The sequence below is a fragment of the Falco biarmicus genome, chromosome 8, assembly GCF_023638135.1.
Source record: "Falco biarmicus isolate bFalBia1 chromosome 8, bFalBia1.pri, whole genome shotgun sequence".
NCBI classification, from domain to species: domain Eukaryota; kingdom Metazoa; phylum Chordata; class Aves; order Falconiformes; family Falconidae; genus Falco; species Falco biarmicus.
Genome location: NC_079295.1, coordinates 48,426,354 through 48,448,554, shown reverse-complemented (window position 1 = coordinate 48,448,554; position 22,201 = coordinate 48,426,354). Strand labels below are relative to the sequence as shown.

The following is a 22,201-nucleotide window of genomic DNA, read 5'->3' as shown; positions in this document are numbered from 1 at the left end:
TTTTTTTTCTTCTCATAATTGGTGGGCTGAAGAAAGAATTCTGACCCATGCTGTAGCTGTATTGATATGCTAATTGTACATGTAGGTTTTGTCATTTAAAATGGTGTAAAATGAACATGCCACAGTATATTTTGACCTAATGGACCATAATAATGTCCACCTAATGAATGGTTGTAAGTGTAAACAGATAACTTCTGAAGATGGCTTGACATAACTGGGTACTAGCATGTATTAAATAATTGTAAAAATAGCTTTAATTAACACATGAAGTGTAATTTTAAGATGTAGTTTTATCTCCAATAACACAGTACTAAAGGGTAACAATAAGGTAACACTTGTACATCTCTTCTGTGCTCAGAAACTAGTCTTGAGCTGCCAGTCGACTCTGTTTGGTTTGGGCTATATTCTGCAAGTTTCTTTATTAATTACTCCTGGTCTGTAGAGTGTGTTCAAATGTTGATCACCTTGGTGCTAACAACAAAACAAGCAGTGGTGTTTCTACTCCATGCTGGGTGCCTGGTAAAGCTAACTTGTTTCCTAAGCAGGAATCCCATTGTTAGGGAAGCAAATGAAATTGTCGACTATTCTTTATGATGGTATTTGTGGGATTCCTGTTCTTAAACCTTTGTTTTTGTTGTTTTGATATGATTAGTAGGGCTCAAAGATGGTAATGTAATGGAAAGCAGGCATGGGGAAATTTTAACTATAGCAGCATTTAAGCTTGTGATGTAATTGGAATGAATATTCATGGCCAACTTGTTCCACATTTGCACAGCTTTACTAAAAACCAGTAGCATGCATATATAATTTGACTTTCACTTCTCAGCTGGCTTTAACTTCTAATGTCATTCTTTGTAATGAGTGTTTCACAACATTTGGCTTGCAGGGCACGTGAGAGGAGTACATTTAATGCCAATAACTAGAAGTAAAGTAGTCTGAGGTTTAAAATCGGAGTGATTGAATGCTTTCTTTTGTAAATGGCAGACGTGGTACAGTAGCCTTACATTACAGAGTGAGAGAGAAATTGCTGCTGCAGGCTTGATGAGGTGCTCATCTTGTAAAGCCAAAATAGAGTTCTGAGAGTGTAAAAATAAAACCTTGTTATATAATTTACATAATTGCATCTAGCAAAATTAATACCATTTTAATCTATTTCAATCTGAGAATTGTCCCTAAACATTTAAAAATCTAGTAAAGAACAAGTGTTTAACTTGCCTGGCTTTGAGATTGAGTGGCACCTTCAACTTTTAAGTAAGTGTGTCTCTCAGATGTGCAAAAATGGCATGGCATTTTTCTAATGCTTTCTTTATTTTTAATGATACAATGGTGTTTTGCCATTTTAAAATCTTTGTACCTGGAAAAGCAGATGTTTGGTTCTGCATTATTTCAGCTAGAGTCATGTTTAAACTGGGTAATGGGAGACGTAATGAACACATACTGCACTTCTTTCATGATGGATGTGTGTTTTACTCAGTGGAACAGCAACCATCATATACTGAAACTACTTTCCTAACTCAGCCTGTGAAGCAAGGAAACAAAGACTAAATCTACATAGAAAAGTGGATGATAAAGGCGCTCTTAAACTCTTGTCTGCTTCCTTCATGTTCTAGCTATGAATAGATGCGTCAAAGCTGTTGCTAAGTGTGAGGAAAATCATGTGAACTCCAAAGAAAGATTCTTGGTGCCCTAGTTCAAGTCTAGTTCAAGAATCCCAGGAATTTTAACCCCCCTCACCAGCCAAAGTGAATTAGGAATTAGCCAGGTAGGGGTGACCATGTTTCAGGGGTTTGGGTGGAGCTGTTCTGCTCAAGCTGCACCAGTTTATAGAGGTGATTATATAGCAGTGGTGATCTGGAACACCTGTGATTGAGGCACTAACTGTGGGACTGCTCTGCCTTTCTCTGTCCCTCTTGCAGCTTTCCTGCTAACAGGGCTGTGCCATTTTCCTCTTCTTTATGGGCTTCTGACTATCACACTTTTAAAATATTTACTTTGTCACTGGATGCAGGGTCACTAGCAGGAGTGGATTTCAAGGTAAGGATCAAGAAACTTATTCGTCTCTGTGGATCCAGTTCTACTTGCATAGAAACTCACCTGAAAGCAATGTAAGTAATGGAATACTTCAGTTGCCTGAAATTGTTCTGTCATGTTTTCAGACCCTGCAATAACGGTGTCAGTCTTCATCAAACAAATATGGTTTAAAACATGTCTTTGAATTGGCTGTATTTCCATATAATCTGCTGTTGAAGGTGACATGTTCTGGGGTTTTTTTGGTCTACACCCTCATAGTTTTGCTATAAATGTCATTTATTTTTTATATATTGTCTTGTCTATGGGTTTTATTGCCAAAATGTTGTATGCTTCAGGTGAATGTGTTGCATAATGTTTTGATTAAGGCAATAATTCACAACAGTATTGCATACATTATCCAGTCTAAATTAAAGTGTGTGTTGGCTACAAGTGAAATTAATAAGCACCTGGAAATATCATTCTCTTAAAGTGTTTTTGTACATTCAGTTGGGAAGATGATAATGGAGGATGATGGTGTGGGGCAGTATTCCGGTGAAATATGCACGCTTTAACATAAGTACTCACAAACGTGTTGCTGTTACTTTGCAGTTTGAGTGTCTGCTTTAGAGTAAATGATAAACACAATAGATCATCTGTCTTCCAAAGAATAATGAAAACATACATAGCCATTCTTAGAGTGGAATAGTCTGGTTTAGACTTTTAAATTCACAACTCCCCATGGTTACCCATGATAAAGCATTATTACTACTGCACAATAAAGCTAGTGATGACTCTAAGCAGGATAAGCCTCTGATGGTACACCAACATTCCAATGTTTGCGTGGGTTCCTGGAATGAACTGAGAATACAAAGTGTGAGAGATCTTTATCGTTTATATATTGGTAGAGGTAAACATGTTAGTTTAAAGAAATGATCATGACATGTTCTACATCAAAGTGCTTAGCCTAATACTATAAAATATGGCTCTTGTCACACCCCCTTGAAGTAGTAAAACTTCAGCTGTCTGTTGACAGAAGTTGAATAAGATTCAGTCTAAGAGGAGGCCAACAAAAATGAAAACCACATTTCCAAGCATAAAAAAGTTAGCTTGAAGCTTTCAAAGGCATAAAAAGTAAGATAGACTTCTCTATTTCCTACTTAAAGGTTTGGGTTTTTTTGCTGTGATGATTTTTGGGTTTTGGGGGGGGGGGGGGTGTTGGTTTTTTAATCCCATACCTGTTGCATTCTATGTGTACAAGGAGTAGCAGTTCTTCAGGTTATGTACTTTAGGGAAAGTCATAAATGTCACAGGTTTTTGACTTGGGTCTGAAAATGTTTGCAAGCTCCCCAGTTGTTGAATTGTGTGTTTATGTTGATGCTCTGAAAAGAATTTTATCACTTGTTTCATGAGAAGCAATTTGAGATTCAATGAATGAAAGCATTGTATAAATGTAATCCATACTGCAGATGGTAACTCAGGATGCTGCAGTGATTGTTATTGGCAGCATGGTGAGCTGTGATAACTAGGGTCCTTTCAGTTCTCAAAAGTTCTCACTCATGCAGTTGTAGTGATGCGAATCACTCCAGAAACTTAAAGGAGTGCTGTTTGTATCGAGGGCTGGCATTTGAATTTATAGGGAAATACCTCATGCTGTGCCTTATGTTCATCTTGGAAATAATTCTGCTTTTTGTGAGATTTCTGTCTTCTCATAAATACAGGAAAACAGAAGAAACATTTGGAATGTGAACATTACTCTGCAAAATCACCATTACAAACTGAATATATTTGCAGTATTTCATGGAGAGGTAAATCATCAAGACCATGGGCTGTCTTGTGAAGGCAGCTGTGATAAACAAGCTGTGCATTTGTCTTTATAAGAGGAAGAAATGACAATATTAGACAAACTTATCTGACAAGCTATAGTATGCAAATAAACAAGGGGGCACAGAGCTACGAATACTTTTAACAGTCTTTGGGATTGTTTAGGAAGTTGGGGGAAGGGGGAATTCAAGCCTTAAATGCTTATTAAATATTGTTGCCTATTATGCAGCTAATAGCACAAGCAAGGAAATATTTAAACCAAGAACTGCTTCTGATAGAGTACAGCAAATCAGACCATAAGAGGTGACGTGGGTGTGATAATGTACATCTGCAGGAAGTAATTCTGCCTAGCAAGGATGGGGCGTGGAGAGCTGAAGCCATCTTGAAGCTTCTGTCCATCTCTCTTTTTTTCAGAGACAGAGTGCTGCCATTCTTACAGAGCCTAATTTAGCATTTTTAAATGCTTTTGTAGGAGCTTAATTGTTTTATTCCATCTTCAGACTTACCCAGCTTTGCTATGCACTCAGTGTGTGACAAAAGTAGGTATTCTGTAGGTATAAAAATTGAGTGTGATATATACAAGGTGGGCAGAATGAACCTGTTGTCTTCTGTTATGGTTTGTTTTGGATTTTCCATAGCACATCTTCTGCAGGTTGGATAACCTCAGGTAATGGAAGAAACAACCTGTGTTTCATGGTAATCTTCACTTGCAAGGACGAGACTCTGGATCAGCTTCTATAGAACAAAATCTTAAGCACAGGTTCTTTTTGTGGTTTCTGGAGTTGTGTATCTGGGGTTTTGGGGGGGGGGGTTTTGTTTATATTTGATATACCAAAAGTGACTTGTCAGGCATAAAGCTGAAAAGATTATTTGAGAACAACATCCATTTCAGGATTTGTTTATTTTGACTTTGGCTCTCTAAATCCTATTGAATTTTAAAAGTTGAGGGGTAAATCCCTTTACAAGGAATCAGACACAGAAGAAAATTTTACGAAAGGCCATCTTTTTGGCTTTATGCAGAAATACTTGCTTTGCTCTTAATGACTCAGTACAAGGGGCAGAAGTATGATCCATAGTGACTACAGTAAGCCACAACCCTGATATCACTAGAATTATAATCAGTTTTTGGGATAAAGATTTTGACCAACTTGTCTAAGAATCTATAGTGAGCTTTACTGCTCAGGACCGCCATGTGAGAGGTTTTTTTTTCTTCTTTTTCTGTCTGTGACTTGGCTAACAACTCATCCTGTGAGTGCGCTTGTTACCTTCAGAGGAATTAGTCCACCAATTAATTTGACATGCCGTGTCTTTCCTGTGTGTTTGATCTGTTTTTTGAGAAAAATGCTCTGTGTACTTGCAGTGTTTTACATAAATAATAAGTAGCCATGAGAATTTTGTAAAATGACTGGTCAGTAGCTGTAGAAACAAACAGGCATAGTGGCAAAGCCTGGCGTTTCTAGCATTCTCACAGTATCTATCGCCTTCAGCTAAAATCAGCCTCCAGATAGCTGAAGGCTATCGATGTCCTCATAAAAACAATTTATCTGAGTATTTTTCTATGCCACAGAGAGTAACCATAATGAAGACTAGCTCTTAAAACCTGTTTGAGACCTACTTATTTTTGGGCTATGTGTTTTCTGGTGGTGTGCTTTGTGACACTTTGTGCACTTAAAGTTGGGCAATACCGCATTACAAAGTCTCTTTCAGCAATAAACTCTTGATATTATGGATACATAGACATGTAGATGCTTGCTGGAAGTGCATTTTTCTCCTGTTTGAGAGCAACATGAATATTGCAGCACCGATCTGTTAAGCAAGGGGCTTAAAATGGTGGTCTGATATCCAGGACATGTGAAGCGGTACAACTCTGCAGCACTTCAAGATCTGACCTAATTATTTTGGCACTTGATGTCCTGCTAGAAAAGAAACGCTACCCTTAGCAAAATTAACTTGCTAGATCTGGGTGTGAGGTTTTGTAAACGCTGTGCCAGGAAAAGGATAATATATTTGATAAGTGTATATATTTCCCAAACACAAGAACCTTGGGTTTACATTTGAAAAGAAATTTGTAATTTCTCGAAGTCTTCATCCCTTGAAAGTGTTTTAATGTCCTTTGTCCACTGTTATACGTCTTAAGGGATAGATGTCAGGAAATTTTTGAAAAACTGATTTCCCTTTAGGTAAATAATGTCGTGTGTCTAAACTACAGTGTTTCTTACATATCTTAGGAAGAGAAGGAATAAGATATTTCAGAGGAATTTCTAGATTGTTGTGAATATGATTCCGGTTCTTTCAAGTTGCTGTTTGACTCAAATTTCTGACCTCTCCTTGTAGAGATATCTAAAGTAGATTAAAAAAAAAAAAACCAAAAAACCAACCACACATGTTTTCATGGTAATGTGAAAATAATTTGTGCACTTAATGCCAGATGAGGAATCTGGTGAATGCTATCACTAAATAAAATAAAATAAAAATCAGCATCGTGTTTCAAGAACTAATATATTTTCTAGAGTTGTTCCATGCTGCTGTCTGAAGTAAAGTATTTCCTAAGATGAAATAAACTGGTGAATTGCCCTTTAAAAAGCTAAAACTCAAGTGGATTACTTGTAGTAAACTCATGAGCATTTGGATTAGTTTAAATGTTCCAGACTATCTAAAAATAGTCTCAGAAGCTGCAGAAGAGGATGCAGTGAGCAGCGTTCATGCTGGGCAAGACATCCTTTAACTTATATGTGTAGGGGTTTTGTTGTTTTAACAAAGCCATTGTCTAGTTTGAAAAGAAAAAAAATTCTGGTACACTTCAAAGAACACCCTAAATACTATAGTGTGGCTACAAGGCCTATTAGTGCTTATTTTAATAAAGAACAAACTACCATAAACCCCCTTTACTTTTTAAGAAATATGTGGAATTGTTTGGCGTGGGCTTCTCCTAGCAGTAGTATAAAATGAACTTTAGATTTGCAGCCCTTATTGTTGCCTTCTAGATTAAAGCAGGAGATACTCAGTTCATGGGCACAGAGGAAATCTGCAGAACAGCACACAGAAAATCTTCCTATTGATCAAAAAATGTTTAAGTGTTCGATTTCTTTGTCCTTGTTCATGAACTTGACCAATGCTGCTTTCAACGGCCATATCTGGCAGAGATGAAGAGTTTAGTCAAATATCTATTCTTTGCCTTCTAGCCATGATAACATTAAGCTGTGTGAGGTGGCCAGAAGCATCTTTGATTGCCAGCCACTTATTGCTGCTTTCTTATGTATACAGTATCTTGTTTTGCTGCAGACTTAAATGTTTCTTTCCGGTATGTTGAAGTACTTAACTGTGCCTTTTCCATGTATTACACCCCTCTTTCCTCTCCAGTTGTGGAGCTATAATTTAGCTCCATTCTACTTTTTATCAGTTAACTGACAAAATGAGAGACACCCCCCAGCATATGACTTGGAAGTCCCTTGAGAAATGTTGAAGGAGGTTGTGTGATATTGTTCTGATTAAATCTTCCTATCAATGATTTTATTTCATAGAATCATGGAATGGTTTGAGTTGGAAGGGACCTTAAAGATCATTTAGTGCCAAACACCTGCCCCAACCAACCTGGCCTTGAATACTTCTAGGGATGGGGCATCCACAGCTTCTCTGGGAAGTATTTCTGTAAGTATTTGCATAATACCTTAGAATCGTAGAATCATTTATGTTGGAAAAGACCTTTAAGATCATCAGGTCCAGCCGTTAACCCAGCACTGCCAAGCCCAGCACTAAACCATGTCCCTAAGTGCCACATCTATTTTAAACACCTCCAGGGATGGTGATTCCACTACCTCCCTGGGCAGCCTGGTCCAATGTCTGACCACCCTTTCTGTGAAGAAATTTTTCCTAATCTCCAATCTAAACCTCCCCTGGTGCAACTTGAGGCCGTTTCCTCTTGTCCTGTCACTTGTTACCTGGCACAGAGACCGACCTCCCTGCCTGTAGCCCCTGCCAGGCAGCTGTGGGGAGCGATAAGGTCCCCCCGGAGCCTTCTCCAGACTAAACCCCCCGAGTTCCCCCCGCCGCCCCTCCCAGCACTTGTGCCCCAGCCCCTTCCCCAGCCCCGTGCCCGGCCCTGGACACGCTCCAGCCCCTCCATGTCCCTCTGGCCGTGAGGGGCCCAAACCCGAACCCAGGGTTCGAGGGGTGGCCTCACCAGTGCTGAGCACAGGGGGACGGGCACTGCCCTGGCCCTGCTGGCCATGCTGTCCCGGCTACGAGCCGGGGTGCTGCTGGCCTCCTTGGCCACCCGGGCACGCTGCTGACTCCTGCCCAGCTGTCTAATCCCATTGATATCCCTTTATAAGGCTGCGGTAGTGCTATAATATAGTCCATGTTTTCACCTCCCATCCTACCTTATAAAAAGATATTTCTGAGCAAGTTAAACATACATTGCACTAGCATGCTTTTTATGACAAATGTTGATAATATTCAACAAATACCTGTACACAGTATTAGTGCATATATAAAGCAGTGAGTAGTTAGTAGTCAGATAAATAAAAACCAAACTAAACTGCTAGCACTGTACACAAATGGCAATTGCAAGCTGATCCATTCCATCTTAGTAATTGGGCTTGCTAATGCTGCTGTAGGAATGCCTTGTGTTGTGCAAATCAAGAAGCAAACATCCCAGTTTTCTTGCAAGCTGTTTTATGAAAGGACAAAGGGAAGCAACTGTCCCAGCCCTCAGATCCTGGGCTCTGAATTCTGAACATGATGCCAGAAGTATAAAGAACTAAAAAAATTATATGGACTGTGGCTCCAAAATTGGAAAACTGCATGTAGCGCTAAAACATCTTCTCATAAGTCAGCTTACAGTAAAAACCCTTTTATTTCAGTGTTTGGCATAAATACAGTACTGTAAAAGCAAAGAAATAAGCTAAATTGAGTTCCACTATTGCAACAATATTGAGTCCAGTAAATGAAAATGCTTCCTCCTTTGCAAATATTGGCTTTTGTTAGCAGCCTTAAACTTCTTGGAACAATTCCCATTGACTTACCCAAGTAGCTAAATAAGTTTTGAAAAACAAGCTGGTTTTAATACTGTAGCTTCAACAACACAGATACCAAAATATAGCCTTGTCTATGTAACCTGAGCTGGGGCTGAAGCTGCTCTGGAACTGGGAGCTAAAAACACTGATGTGTTTGCAAGGACTCAGCAAAGTATTTGCTACTGCCTTAAGGTATTAAAGGAGGAGCTATAATGAAATAAATGCTGACTTGGTAAGAGTTGCGGAGTTCATTTTGACAAGTGAATGTGCTACGCACCCGGCTCTCTCTTTGGCTCTCTCTTTGCCCTCCTGTCCCTAAGCCATAAAGGGTTCTGGCATCACACTACTGGAGAAGAGGATATAAAAGCTGTGCAGTAGCCAGGAACATTTTCCAGCCTAAGAAAAGCCTGAAAAAATCTTATGTCTTGCCGCAGGGCTGGGTCAGCAGGTCTCACAGAAGTGAGACGCGAGAGGCTCTGGCTGCTCCTGACTGCCTCTTACAACAAGGGACATTACCCTTCATTTAGAGCTTACTGGGAAAGAGAGAAAATGGTATGAGCAGCTTATGTCTTTCATGAAAAACTTTTTTTTTTTTAAACAAGATTATGCACAGGTTCCTCTCTTATTTAATTTATCAGGAAAATAATGACTGGAAATCTTGTGGCTGGCACTTGCTAAGCCTTTCTCTCTGCAAGCTCTGTGTTGCAGGGGACTCGTTTTCCACTTATCCACAGCAATGTCTCGACATTCTTGCTGTTTTTTCTTCTAATACTGATAAATAAAGCTATTAACAGGCTACTGGTATAGTTGTTGATGTGACCATCTGTCACAGACACCTTCCATTTCATAATGTAGCACAACTGTAATACTAGGACGCAGATTACTCAGGGATAGAAATGTACGTACTGGCAATATTTCTAGTTTTCACTCCTCTTTCTAGTGGAGCGATATGTAAACTGGTATAGGTACACCAGCCTCCCCAAGTGAAAGGAGTCACGTGGGCTTTAAATGCTGGAGTATGCTGTAATGACATTGCAGTATTAGAAAGTAAAGGGTGAAGCTGCATATGGGACCAAGGAGGGGGAAGGACTGTAAGCTTGAAAATGCTCTATGCCGGCAGTTGCCATGGTGCAACTTTACTAACACACATCTTTTCCTTGCTCCAATGTTATGCTAATATTAAACAATACATTATAGCCATCAAATGCTACCCTGTGTGTTTCTTAAACAATAAAATCAACACAAGAAAACCCAAACCTGCCCATGCCAAATAAAGTTCTGTAAAGCAGTTTCAGGTAGGGGTTTTATTTTATTGTCTTGAAGAAAGTTTGTTGCTCCATGTTCAGGAGGTGAATGCAGTTTCTGTAGGCCAGCAAACAGAGTTTCATGGTGATTTAGGAGCCCTAGTGAACTGTAAAACAGTTAAAGTAAGCTATCTTTACACTTCCTTCTGAAGTCCTTTGTGTAAAAACATTTTTTTTCAGCTTAAATTAACTGGTTTTGGTGCTTGGAAGCACAGTAGTATAGGCTCCTCCATTCTTATTGCTGTGTAGGAATTAAAGCTGGCATCTTTTCTGACAAGAGCAGCAATAGCATGGGATGGAATCTCAGAAAGGAGCTTTTTTTGTTATTTGGGCCTGGTTTCGGAGGAATAACCACAAACGGTTATGCTTTTTCTACTTTGTTCACTGCAGTTCATATCACACTGAAAATACTATGCCATATCCTTAGAGTTTTTCAACTTGCACACCATTAATGTTTTTCATTTTTCACTATCAATGTCACAATTGTATGATCTGTTCATGCTGTTAGAATTATGAAATGGATGTTTCAGTTTTGAGATATTGGAAGGGGTTAGGGAAATTACAAATTTAGATGCCTACATTTTAACAGAGAAGACCTTGTCCTAATTAAAGAATGGCTTAAATTTGCTCGGTTTCAAGTCCTGTGTACAAAGTTGTCTTGGTTGCTATCTTCCATGTAAAGCATGAACAATAATTTAACTTCCTCATTATTCATCCTTGAGTTTGAAATCACAAAGCCTCATCTCTTCTCTGTAACTTAAACTTCCTATCAACCTATGTGTGTGTTTCCTTTCTAAATTCATTAGTTCATTAATTTTTGTCCTTGCTTCTTGTTCAATTTCCAGTAATAGAATGTGAGAGAGCCAAGAAAACTGTCTGCTGGAGACATCTCTTTTTAATAACTTTGTATTAGTGCTGCTGTGCCCCTACCCAGAATTCATTTGCTAAGAAGGCTTTATAGGAAAACCTGTCTCATGGTGCTTGGCAGAGAAAACGCAATGCCTAACTGTAATGAGTATTGATTGGTTTTAATTTGTTTGGTGTACAATAAGAACAAACTTTCTCTTATGTTGGGTAAGGAAGTGAAAGTTGAGCGATATCCATTTCCCACCTATCTTAGACTGTTCTTATTGCAGCCATGCAGGGCACGAGTACAGCTGACTTTTAGGTGAGCAGTTAGACAGCCATGAGATCAAATTGCAGCAAACTTACTCAATTCACTTAAGGGGAATCTTCTTCTCACAAGCTGTAGTTTGAGAGGGGGAGGTTGATTTGGCATTGAAGGAGAAGTTGGTGCTGTCTCTCACCTGATTCCAGAGTTGCAGTCCTTCTAGAGCTCTAGTTTCATAATTAACTACTTTACAATTTTGTGTTTTATATTAGTCCATGAATAAGCACCATGTCTACATATTTTGAACTCCTTCTTTTTTATTTTTTAACTCTTTTAGTCATGACTGCAAGTGATTTGCGTGGGAATTCCCACTTGAGTGATGTTCTCTCACCTACCGGATTTTCAATGAGTTAAAACTTTGGCCAATTTCCCTGATGGTTTCTTCCCAGGAAGCGTTTCTTCTTGTTTGACTTGAGCATAATCTGTGTTTGGAGACAAAATTTTATAGTGACAGTAATAGTAATAAGGTTGACAACTTTTTTTTTTTTTTTTTTTAAATAGCTGTTGTAATTTACTCAGGTCAAGAAGTGAAAGAAGGCACTCTTTCGGGTTTTGGGTTTCTTTCTCCTTCCTTTAAATGTGTCAGATCTTGTAATGGTTTTATCCATCATGGATGATGATGCTATATTTGTTTCCACTGTAATTCAGAAATTTGTTTATGGATTGAAAGTTTTTAAGAGAGTGTCACAAATGCTGCTGATAAGCCTTTGTGCAAGACTTCACATTTAGATTTGAGTCAGCTCAAAAATGTGTTTAAAAAATAAGAAAAACAAAAAGACTTGCAAACAGCCAGGCTGTTTGGTATTGGCCACACATCTGAAGTGGCTTAACTGTTGAAGTAATTCTATTACAGGTGCAGAATGAATTATTTATGAGGAAATTTGTAGCAGACTTAGTGGCTTCACAAAGTAGTATATAGGTATGTTGGGCTAAAAGCTGCTGACTGTGGTGTAGCTCTGATCCGCCCCTGAGATCTGTCATTGTGTGTACATAGGTATTGATATTGGCTCCAGCAGTGTTCCATTTTCAGATCAAAGTAAATTTTGGTTTGACCAGGTAATAATGCCATTGCAAGGTGTCGCACTGGAGGTTCACGTCTGCAGTGCTGCACGTGTCTATTGAGACTGTGACAGAGCAGTGTGGTGGTCTTAGAGATCTCTGGCATCCTGTCAGTCATACCCTTGAATAGAGGCTAATTCTGAGCAGGCTGAGGATTCAAGCAACAAAACCTTTCAACATCCAAGCAACATATGGTAAGTCACATGCTCAGTGTAGTAATAAAGAGGGGGCAAAAAGGCTTGTTATCTTCATCTGTCCAATGGGGGACCTCTTGGTCTCTGCATGAGGTTCCTAGGCTCTGTTGCAACAGGAAGATTTGAACAACTAATGACATTAAGGAACAAAAAGCTTATGCTGTTATCAAATTCATTAAACTTGGAAATAAACTTTTAGAGTGTACAGTCCTCGCTCATCCAAAATCAAACGTCATAAGTGCCACTCTTTAGTAAACAGCCTAGTATCCTCAGTGACTTTAATGAAAGCCTATCTGCTTCTTATGTAGCCACGCCTGCTGGGAGGTATTAGGAAGACAGTGTTACTGGTAAAGTTACTCTCAGCACTGCATGTGTTTTATAAAAAGGCCTTGATTTTCTCCTGGCCTGACAGCTGCAGTGCTTGGGAGGTATTGTATTATAAGTGTGCCAGTTGTCTAGCTTTCCTGCAGCATGCTAACAGGAGATGAAGGAGAGGAGAAGTATACTTCTTCCTCGTTACCCCAACCAGTGACCAGGACATTTTGCTGTAGCTTAAGGTGTTGAGGATCTGCCTTTTCACAGGCAACTATTTGTTTGCTAGTGTTTGATGTATCTCTGACAGAATCCTTGAACGAGCAAGGTGAAAGAACTCTCGTTCCAGATGTGACATCTGGGCAGGATGGAGCTGTGCTTGTCAATGGATGCTCATTGCCATTCCTGCACTTTCCAGCAAGTGCAAAAAGGAGGATGTGGTGTTCTATATGAAAATGCTGTTGTTTTCCTATTATGTAAGAAGCAAACGCTGCAAGTTATGCAGGCCAAAGAAATTATTCCAGTCCACCTCTTGACATACTTTGTTCTTTATTTGGTGCTATATGCAATTATTTATATTCATAATAATTTTTTTAAAAGCTCTACTTCCAAATGCTTCTGTTTTAAAAAAGCTTAACATACTGTGAGAATACGTGTCCTATACTCCAGTTTGCGGCAATTCTCTTTCTACCAAAGTTTACCTTATATCAGAATAAGACTATATTGCTATGTACACTTACACTTACAGATTTGGTGCTTTTAAAGCCGAAGGACCTTCAGGTTTGCAGCTTGAAAATATTGAAGGTGAAAAGTTTGGTGTGTGGGAAGCAATTTAACAGCACTTGTGCTGTGAAGAGCACCCAATAAATACATGTCAGGAAGGCTTATTATGTGTTGTTTTTCAGAATGAATTAAGAAGGAAATTTTACAAGATACCAGCCAGTAAGAGCTGATTTGAGAAGTGAAGGCTAATGGCTGCCTTTTTATTACTGGGCTTTGTAAAGCATCATGTGTTTATCTAATGCATAACGTTCTGCTTGGGTGCAGCCTTTGGTGAAGGGAGCTGACTAATGCCTAAATGACATCTTTTGCTCCAGTCTTGTGCAGAACTTCATTGATTGCCTTTTCCCAGGCACTCGTTTGATTAGTAATAAATAATGTCTTCTGCTAATTTAAACTAATTGAGTTTTTGGCAATATGTGCATATTGGGAAGGAGAGATGATCAGGTTCCTACTTCCCTAATTAACTTACATTAGGATGAGGTTCTGTGCGAATGCAGAAATCCCCATGAAATGTAGGAAATATTAATCCATTTTTCAGTGCCAGTAGGTGTTTAACATCCATCCTGAAAGCTAACCTTTCACTTCTGTTAAGTCTGTTGGATGCCATGACACCCCTCTATTGAATTAATAATTGAATATTAGCTAGACTGGCCTAAAACTAACCTCATAAGGAAAACAAAACTCTTCTGTGAGCCAGGTCCCAATGCTGAGGTGAGAGCCAGTGTCTGGATCAAAGGCAACATTGCACATGTAGGAAGAGGGGAGAGATGTGTCTGTCTCTTTGGGAAAAGCTGTTAGATCAGATTTGCTGTAATAGCCATCAGAGTACTCCAGTGATAGGGCTTTGAAGTATCTTGGACAGATAACTTTGAACCTGTCGACATGCTCAAGCACTTTAAGGACTGTTTCAGAGCTGGGGTGATTTAGCAGCCTGACTGATAGTGCCCTCATTGAATCCTTTCTAGGGATTAGATAGGAGTTGACTCTAAGGCCAAGATCTGTTCATTCTCAAGAGCACCCTGTGATCAAGCAATAGTTGTCTGACAGTGTTTAAGAAATATAGGTTACAGAATGTTAAAGCAGTAGACTGTTCTCAAAGTAGCTTTGATTTCTTGAGCAGAGGACCAGTAGCATGTAGTATATCTGAGAGTGTTATGGGGTGTAAAAATAGAAAATGGAAACATTATGGCTTGTATTAAGGAGGGAGAGGTTTATTGTAACGTTTCTTTTCAGACATTGAAGTATATCACTATACATATTTGCTTAGAAAAGCAAAGGTTGGGGTCTTTTGTGTTTTCATGTTGCATGTTGGCTCTTTGCCCTAATAGAATTGCATGGGATTTTCTTTCTTTCAAATGATCTTTTTCTATAAATGCCTATCAGAATGTATTACACTAAAAATTCAAACCCACACAGCAATATCATGTTTCAAATGACACTGCAACAGTAATGCAGAAAAGATTAGAAATGGAAGTTGAGATTTAATGTGGAAATAGTCATGACTAATGATAGGCATCAAGGTTTGCTTGAGGGAAAAGTGCATTTTAATTGCTGTGGATGATTAGTCTTGTCATACATGGGCCAAATACAGTAGTTGTTGGTTTTCTGTTTTGGGGGAGAAGAGAGCAAGAGAAATGGCCCAAGTCACAAAAGAAAAATAATGCTAATCATATGGCAGGAGGCTGCATTGCTTGTGTCTGATGCACACAGGTCACTCCTCTTCCTATTGAGTAAGGTGTTATGAGAGTGTTTCACTGAGATTCACTAGTGTTATATTCACAAGTAGAGTAAGGTGTGTCGTCTTAAAATGGTATTATGTCGTTAAAAGCTATAAAAACGTATACTACTCTTTCTTATTCTTTGAATTCAATGCAGTAGGGTTTTTCTAAACCTAATTTGAACTGGCTGATATTTTTCAAGTCAGACTTGTTGACTCTTGTCTCAAACTCATTTTTTTAATGAAGAATAAAAGACCAGAGAGGCAAAACTGGAGTAGATTTAGAATAATTTGTAAGTCTTTAATGATAAATTTCTACTAAGTTCCCCAAAGAATTGACATGTGAAATACAAACTTCTCTCACTGCAGTTTTTCTTCTCCATACACCCTTTGTTCACCTATTTTTCTTGCATACAGTTGAATGGCTTTGTAGATGTCTTCCTTTAGAACTTCCAGCCTGAATTTCCTTATAAAATGGGATGTGCAGGAGGAGAGTCATTGAAGTGAGAAAATGTGGAGAACAGAACAAGAAATCGTTGCAAAAGCAAACCCCGCAAAAGAGAAATATAAATTGGAGCAGAAAGAAGAAAATAGGTGCAAAACCATAGATAGCCCTAGTTCTGCCTGCCTAGGGAAGGGAAGACTCTAATTTGTTTCTGCCAAAGTTGTGGATAAACAGAAAAGAAAAATCCCACTATTTTCATGATTTAAAAGGACTATTGAAATACAGGCTATGCTCTTCAATCTCAGATGAAAGCACAGCATTAGTTCTGCTTATCTCTTCAACCATGTCCATAGTTTTAATGGAACTGGAGAGCAAATTAATATTACTTAAACTAAATGTGTCTTACAGCCCACTTGTGACTTCTGCCAAAAATCTCGTTCTTTTTCCTTATTGTTTGCAATCACATGATGAGAGATGCAGAGAGGCTGGGGAGCTGGATGTGTGTGGACCGTAATCTGTTTAAATAAATTATGCTGAAGGATTGCCATTGGCAATATTCAAACGCTATTCTACCGTATTCATACACCAAGTACTACATTTATTACTACAGATACAGTTAAGGGAGTAAAAATTTCAGTCTCAGTTGCATGCTAGCTAGATCTTGAGGGTCTTGGATCAGTCAGCACAGAAGTCCTGTGTCATCAGTTGAAGAGGCTGTTAATTTTTTTTCTCGTTATGAAGGAAGAAAGATTGCTAAACATCAGGTTTTGGTGTTTAGCCCATAAATTTTATTTTGCTCAAGTGCAGTATCTGCAAATCTCTCCATCTTTGAAATATGTACTTTAGTTTGACATTTCTGTTTTGTCTTTATTGAATTTCAACATTTTTACTGGCCATACACATATTAAGGGTAATACATAACTCTTTATATCAGTCAGTATGGTACAATAGATAATACTAAGTACTGTTAAAGAATTTGCTAAAAAAACAGATTTTATTATTTTTCTTTGTTCAGAACTACATGATATTAGGATGGACTGATGGAGGAGGGCAGTGTTAGGTGAAGGCATTTGTTAAATGACTGGCTTCACAGTCCTACATGAAGAAAGGAGAGCAGTAGTAGTACGAGAATAATGGGCTTCAAAAAATATTTCAGCAGGCTTGGGAAGCTGATGTACAGTCATCTGGGAAGGTAATATTAAGAAAGCTGGTCACTGCTGGAAACGGCAGGCAGTGATCCTGACTGTGCAGGAAGATAAGCACCGTAAGAGACTAATACAGATGAAATAGTGGAAGCATGTTGGGATAAGAGCAGAAAGGTCAAGGTGCAAAATGAGTTATTACAACTGACAAGCAACTTGAGAGATGGTAGTAAAAGTGTCCAAAAATACACTGGAAAAGAGAGAGACAACAGACAAAGATCACGAGTGCTGAATGGCTCATGGCTGAAGTCATGGCTGATTCTTCCTTTAGCCTTCAAAAACATGTGACTTGTAGCTTCACATAATTAATTACCACAAGGAAAGAGAAACCAGATGGGAACAATGGCTTAAAAAATGTGTAGATAAGTCAGACGTAATTGAATTCATATTGCCTGATGAAAATCACTATTGATGGCTAGATCTGTGTAATCTTTTAGCTGTTGGAATTTATTTCTGAGAACAGGGGAAACTTTGGAACAGTGATTACTGTAGCTGTAGCGTGGTATGGGGAAGAGAGAATGTATAGGCCAACCAGCCTAACATTCCTGAACAGAAAGATAATAAAATAATTATGGGAAAAAAGCCCAGCTGTTTGAGATGACCCAATTTTGTAATCATCTCTTCACCATTCTCTGCCCACCCAAAAACCAAAAAAAAACCTCCCCAGCTAGCCAGCTTTTTGTCAAAAATCAAACATGCAAAACCCCACAACAAAACAAACAAAAAACCTCCTCTTGTGTTTTCATTAGCAAAACTTTCCTAGTGGGAATGTTGGAAATGGGAGATGCAGTGCTGCTTTATTAGGTTTTGTTTTGGAACTATATACTTGATAATTTTTAACCAAAATAATGAAATATTATAGTTGAAATTGCTGTTAAAAGCCGTTTATTAAAAAAAGAAAAAACACCTTTTAAATGTCTCCTAGATTACTGTCATCTGCATCTGGTGATGTATGCACCTGGGGACTTTGCTTTTTTACAGTTGGTGAGATGAATTGACAGAAATTGGGATTAGGAGCATGATAGCTCTGCATAACTTTACAGAATAAGTGTTAACATTCAGTATCATACAAAAATTAGCAATATTGCAGAAGGGAGGTTAGAGATTGTATTTCCTTTTGTTGGTGGCATCTGAGCTCTTACAACTAGCTTTCCAAAGTGCTTTTATCTGATTAGTTTACTAGTGATAATTTTACTTTGGTATTTTTCATGCTTTTCCTAACTTTTCCCAGTCCCCAGCTTGTCAGTGATCATAGAGTATTTGGTGACATGTCTGGTAGGCTTATGATTTTGGTTTTGTTGGGGATGTTTGTGTCTGCATGGGGAAGGGGGGGTGTGTTTTGGGGTTTTGTTTGGTTTTGTGTTGTTGGTTTTTTCCCCTAAAATGTGTCGCTTCCAGCAAAGTAGATCTCTTGTTCTGTTTCTGAGCTGTTCTCATTCTGTTGCAAACTTGCTTCTAGATACTGTTGTACTGTACTCCCCATGGGTAGGACTTGAGAGAAAGCACAATCGCACTGGAGCAGCAACTTGGATCAGCACCAGTTTTGCTTGTATCTCCAGCTACTAAGAAAAACAAGGCTGATGTGGACTGCTAAATGCTACCAGTCTCCTGTGCAGAATTGTTTCTTTCAACCACAGTGCAACACACGGGAATAGTCTTACAGAATTAATTACGTGTCTTTTAGTCACTTAGCTCTTCAATGCTGGGAAAAGCATATCTTAATACCTACAGCTGGGATTTGTACCTTCATTTTTTGCAGGCAGATTAATTCTTAACTTCTGAATTAATATTTCTGACTATTGCAATCAAGTGCCAGTGCCTGCTTTTGACATGAAACTAGGTTGAGTTGAGAAGATGGAGGCAACAGAATTACACTTTATCTGTTCATTTTTCTTGGTTTGAATTAAATTTTATCCTTTGATAAATAATTTTTCCAATCTTAATAGGCACAAGTATATCCCTGTACATTGCTATGATTTGAGATCATGAAGTGTCATCAGTTTGAGTCTAAATTTCATTCTCTTCTTATACTACCTTCCTGTAGAGTCTTGATATTTTAAAGCTGTATAAAATACTTGTTCTTAATACCATCTGAGAGTTTAAATGTCAGCTGAATGGGTGGTTTACTGCATTTCTATGTAGATAAATCCCGTGCAAACATGAACCTAAACAGTGCAGATTATCACAATATAAAATAACAGAAGAAGCATGTTGTTAATCTTGTTCCAAAACAGCTTCTGTAGTGTTTTATTCATTAAAAAAAAAAAAAAAAAAAATGCTGCTTTCCAGTGAAGAACCAGCTGGGTATCAAACTTCCTGTATTGATCTATTAATTGAACTTTTAAAGAGGCTGTGAGACTACAGGAGCTCCTCATTTATTAAGAGTATCTTCAAGTGGCTAGGGACTCTGAGAGCTTCAGTTATTAGGTGTCCTATGCTGACAACCACATTTACATAGTGCAATCTAGAATTTGGATCCTCTTGCCCACGATCAGCTGCGGCTCGCTCAAGGAGCAGGATGTGGCAATGTCAGCTGTCTGAGTGACCTGCAGATTTTCAAAACATGTGATTGGAAGCATCTATTATGTATCAAGAAAGATATATTTGTATGCCTCCCCTTGCTTTCAGCTCTCCTAGACTGTCCATTCCCATAACACTCGCCAACAAATACCAATAATAGGGGGCTTTTTTTGGTCAGTTGGTGTTTTTTGTTGTCTTTTTAAAGGCTGTTCTTCTATTTGCAGTTTGGGCTCCTTCATTTTGACAGGTTTGTGCAGTTTTGTGTGGGTTTTTTGTTTGGTTGGTTTTTAGTCTGTGAATGTTTCTGAGACTGTAGTATATTGGTATACTGGTGAAGGTGGTACATGGCCTTTATGGTCAGAGCTATGGTTCTTGTATTTTACCTGAAGATTTCCAGAACCTCCTCAGTGTTCATATGCTCTGTAGTCCAGGCAAAATATTCTGATGCTTTTGAAAGCAGCTGGCTTTTAGGCACAATGTTATGTAGGAAATGTTTGGGGAAAAATGGCAACAAAACAGTTTTGCCATGCAGGTATTGTATATTTGCTGACATTAAATGCATGTTACCTATTCTGTAGTACTAACTGAAAATTTTAGTATTTTTAAGTGGCTTTAAGCAAACTTGATAACTGTCATTCTGAAACTTTTTTTCTTCTTTTTCAACACTGTCCATAACCAAGCATGTTGGTCACTCTGTTAACATTAATTTGATTATACGGTAGTAATATCTACTGCTGTTTTAGCCTCTTACATTAAGCCTCATTTATGAAACTAACAGTGTCATATTACCCAAACAGGCTCTTGACTCCATTGCCTTAAATCCTGTTCTCAGCTTTGGTCTGCCTCACCAGTTCAGTGTAACCTGTATCTCTTTGTAATGTCCCTTCTATTTGCAGGTTTCTCTATTGCTAGTTATACAGGGCATATTTCAAATGCCCTGGAAAAGCAACCGATGTTTTAGCTATTAGAAAGACCAAATAGATTTGTGGTTTTTTGAGGCCAATTTAGTACGTGACTTCCAGGAGGCAGATGTGGCAAAACCTGGAATTTGATATCTGCATTCAGTGCCACCTTGACCCATGGTAAAAATGAGGTGTCACTCCGCAGTCCTGCCCTGAAGCTGCCACTGAGCCAGTGAGTCGGCTAGGAGTCAATTAAACACTTGATGCTTCTGCTGAAATCAGCAATAACAGCACAGTTGACACTTTTATTTCCTATCACTGTCTTGTAAAAGGGGTGGATTTTCCTGAGCTGGTGCTCAGAATGCTGCAGGCTGAGCCACAGCATTGAGCAGCTTATGTAAGGGGTTCACATCTCAGTCAAAAATTCACGTCATTTTCCTCATCACCAATGCCAGACCCAACCTTCCAATACACATTGCTACACTAAGACCAAAGACAAGAGGTCCTGTGCTTAAAGCACAGACAGTAGGACATGCTGGAAGAGCTGTATTCATTCAGAAAATGCTCAGGTGCCCCCACTAGGGTGGCCATTCTGGGGTGAATAAAGCCACCTTGTGTAAATCTGTTCCTAAACTTGTGCTGAGCATTTACTTGGGATGTTGGCAACATGTTCTGCTGGTCTGGAAAATACTCTCAAATGCAGCACTGCTACAACTTTACAGAATAGAAACTGCCAGGAACTATTAAAGTTGGTTGTGCAATTTTGTCTTTTTCTCAGGCCAGATAATCTGCCCCAAAGGATGCTGCGAGAATATTGGGAAGCTGAGAATGCTCTATGGATGTAGGCAGGCCACAACAGCATAGGTCAATAACTTCAGCTTTGCCAGGATGACTTGATTCTTCCAGTCTAAATTATTTTCTTGTATGGAGATCTTTGGGCAAGAATCAAACAATAGTGTTTCTACCTGGCCATAAAGAACCCCACATTCTTTTCATGAGGTGTGTGTGGGTGCTTCAATTTGTTTATAGTCTATTGAATCACCACATTAACATGCTACTTCTGAAGAGTAGATGGTATATAATTCACGTTCAGGTAATTTGATTGATTGCATAATATTTTAACACCTTTAAAAGTTCTGTTCATTGGTGCTATTTCATTGCTTTACTGAAAGCAGTAGAGAAGGCAATGAATTATTTCCTATCTGCTAGTGAGGCATGAAGAACCACTAGTGAGGCATGAAGAACTGTTTCAGTGACTATAGAGGGGAACATCAGTGGCTATAAAAGGAACAATGGAGACTTCAGATTTTTAATCTGATCTGCCTTTCCATAGATAGAAGCTTTAAAACAGCTTATAAAAGTTTTATTAATGTATATCTTTATGCAGCCGCCTAAGTGCTATATTTTGAATGAATTGCTCGATACATAATTTCTCATACAGATTTAATTTCTGTTGTCAGTCTGTCTGATAAACATGCATTTGCAAAAGGCTTAAAAAACCAAAACCTAAACAGTGATGCATCCTTTACAGGCAAACTATTCTTTCATGTCAAGTCCAAGGCAAAAAGTTCACTGCAAGGTCAGAGCTGGAGAAAGAGGAATGTCTGTTTTAACAGTGAATCACCTGAATTCCCTCACCTTTGAGTTCAAGCCCCTTGTGGTTAGCCGCGCATCTGGGTTTTGCAGTTGTAACTCTCTGATTTTCTGACCATTGACGGATATGGATAAAAGGGTGTTCTTTTGCTC

General features: G+C 38.7%; 1 protein-coding gene across 1 annotated transcript in view; it reads left to right on the top strand.

Annotated features, from left to right (window-relative positions):
- KCNIP1 (potassium voltage-gated channel interacting protein 1) overlaps nt 1-22,201 on the top strand; it is a 436,690-nt gene that overhangs the window by 5,741 nt on the left and 408,748 nt on the right. The gene's annotated exons all lie outside the window — the stretch shown is intronic.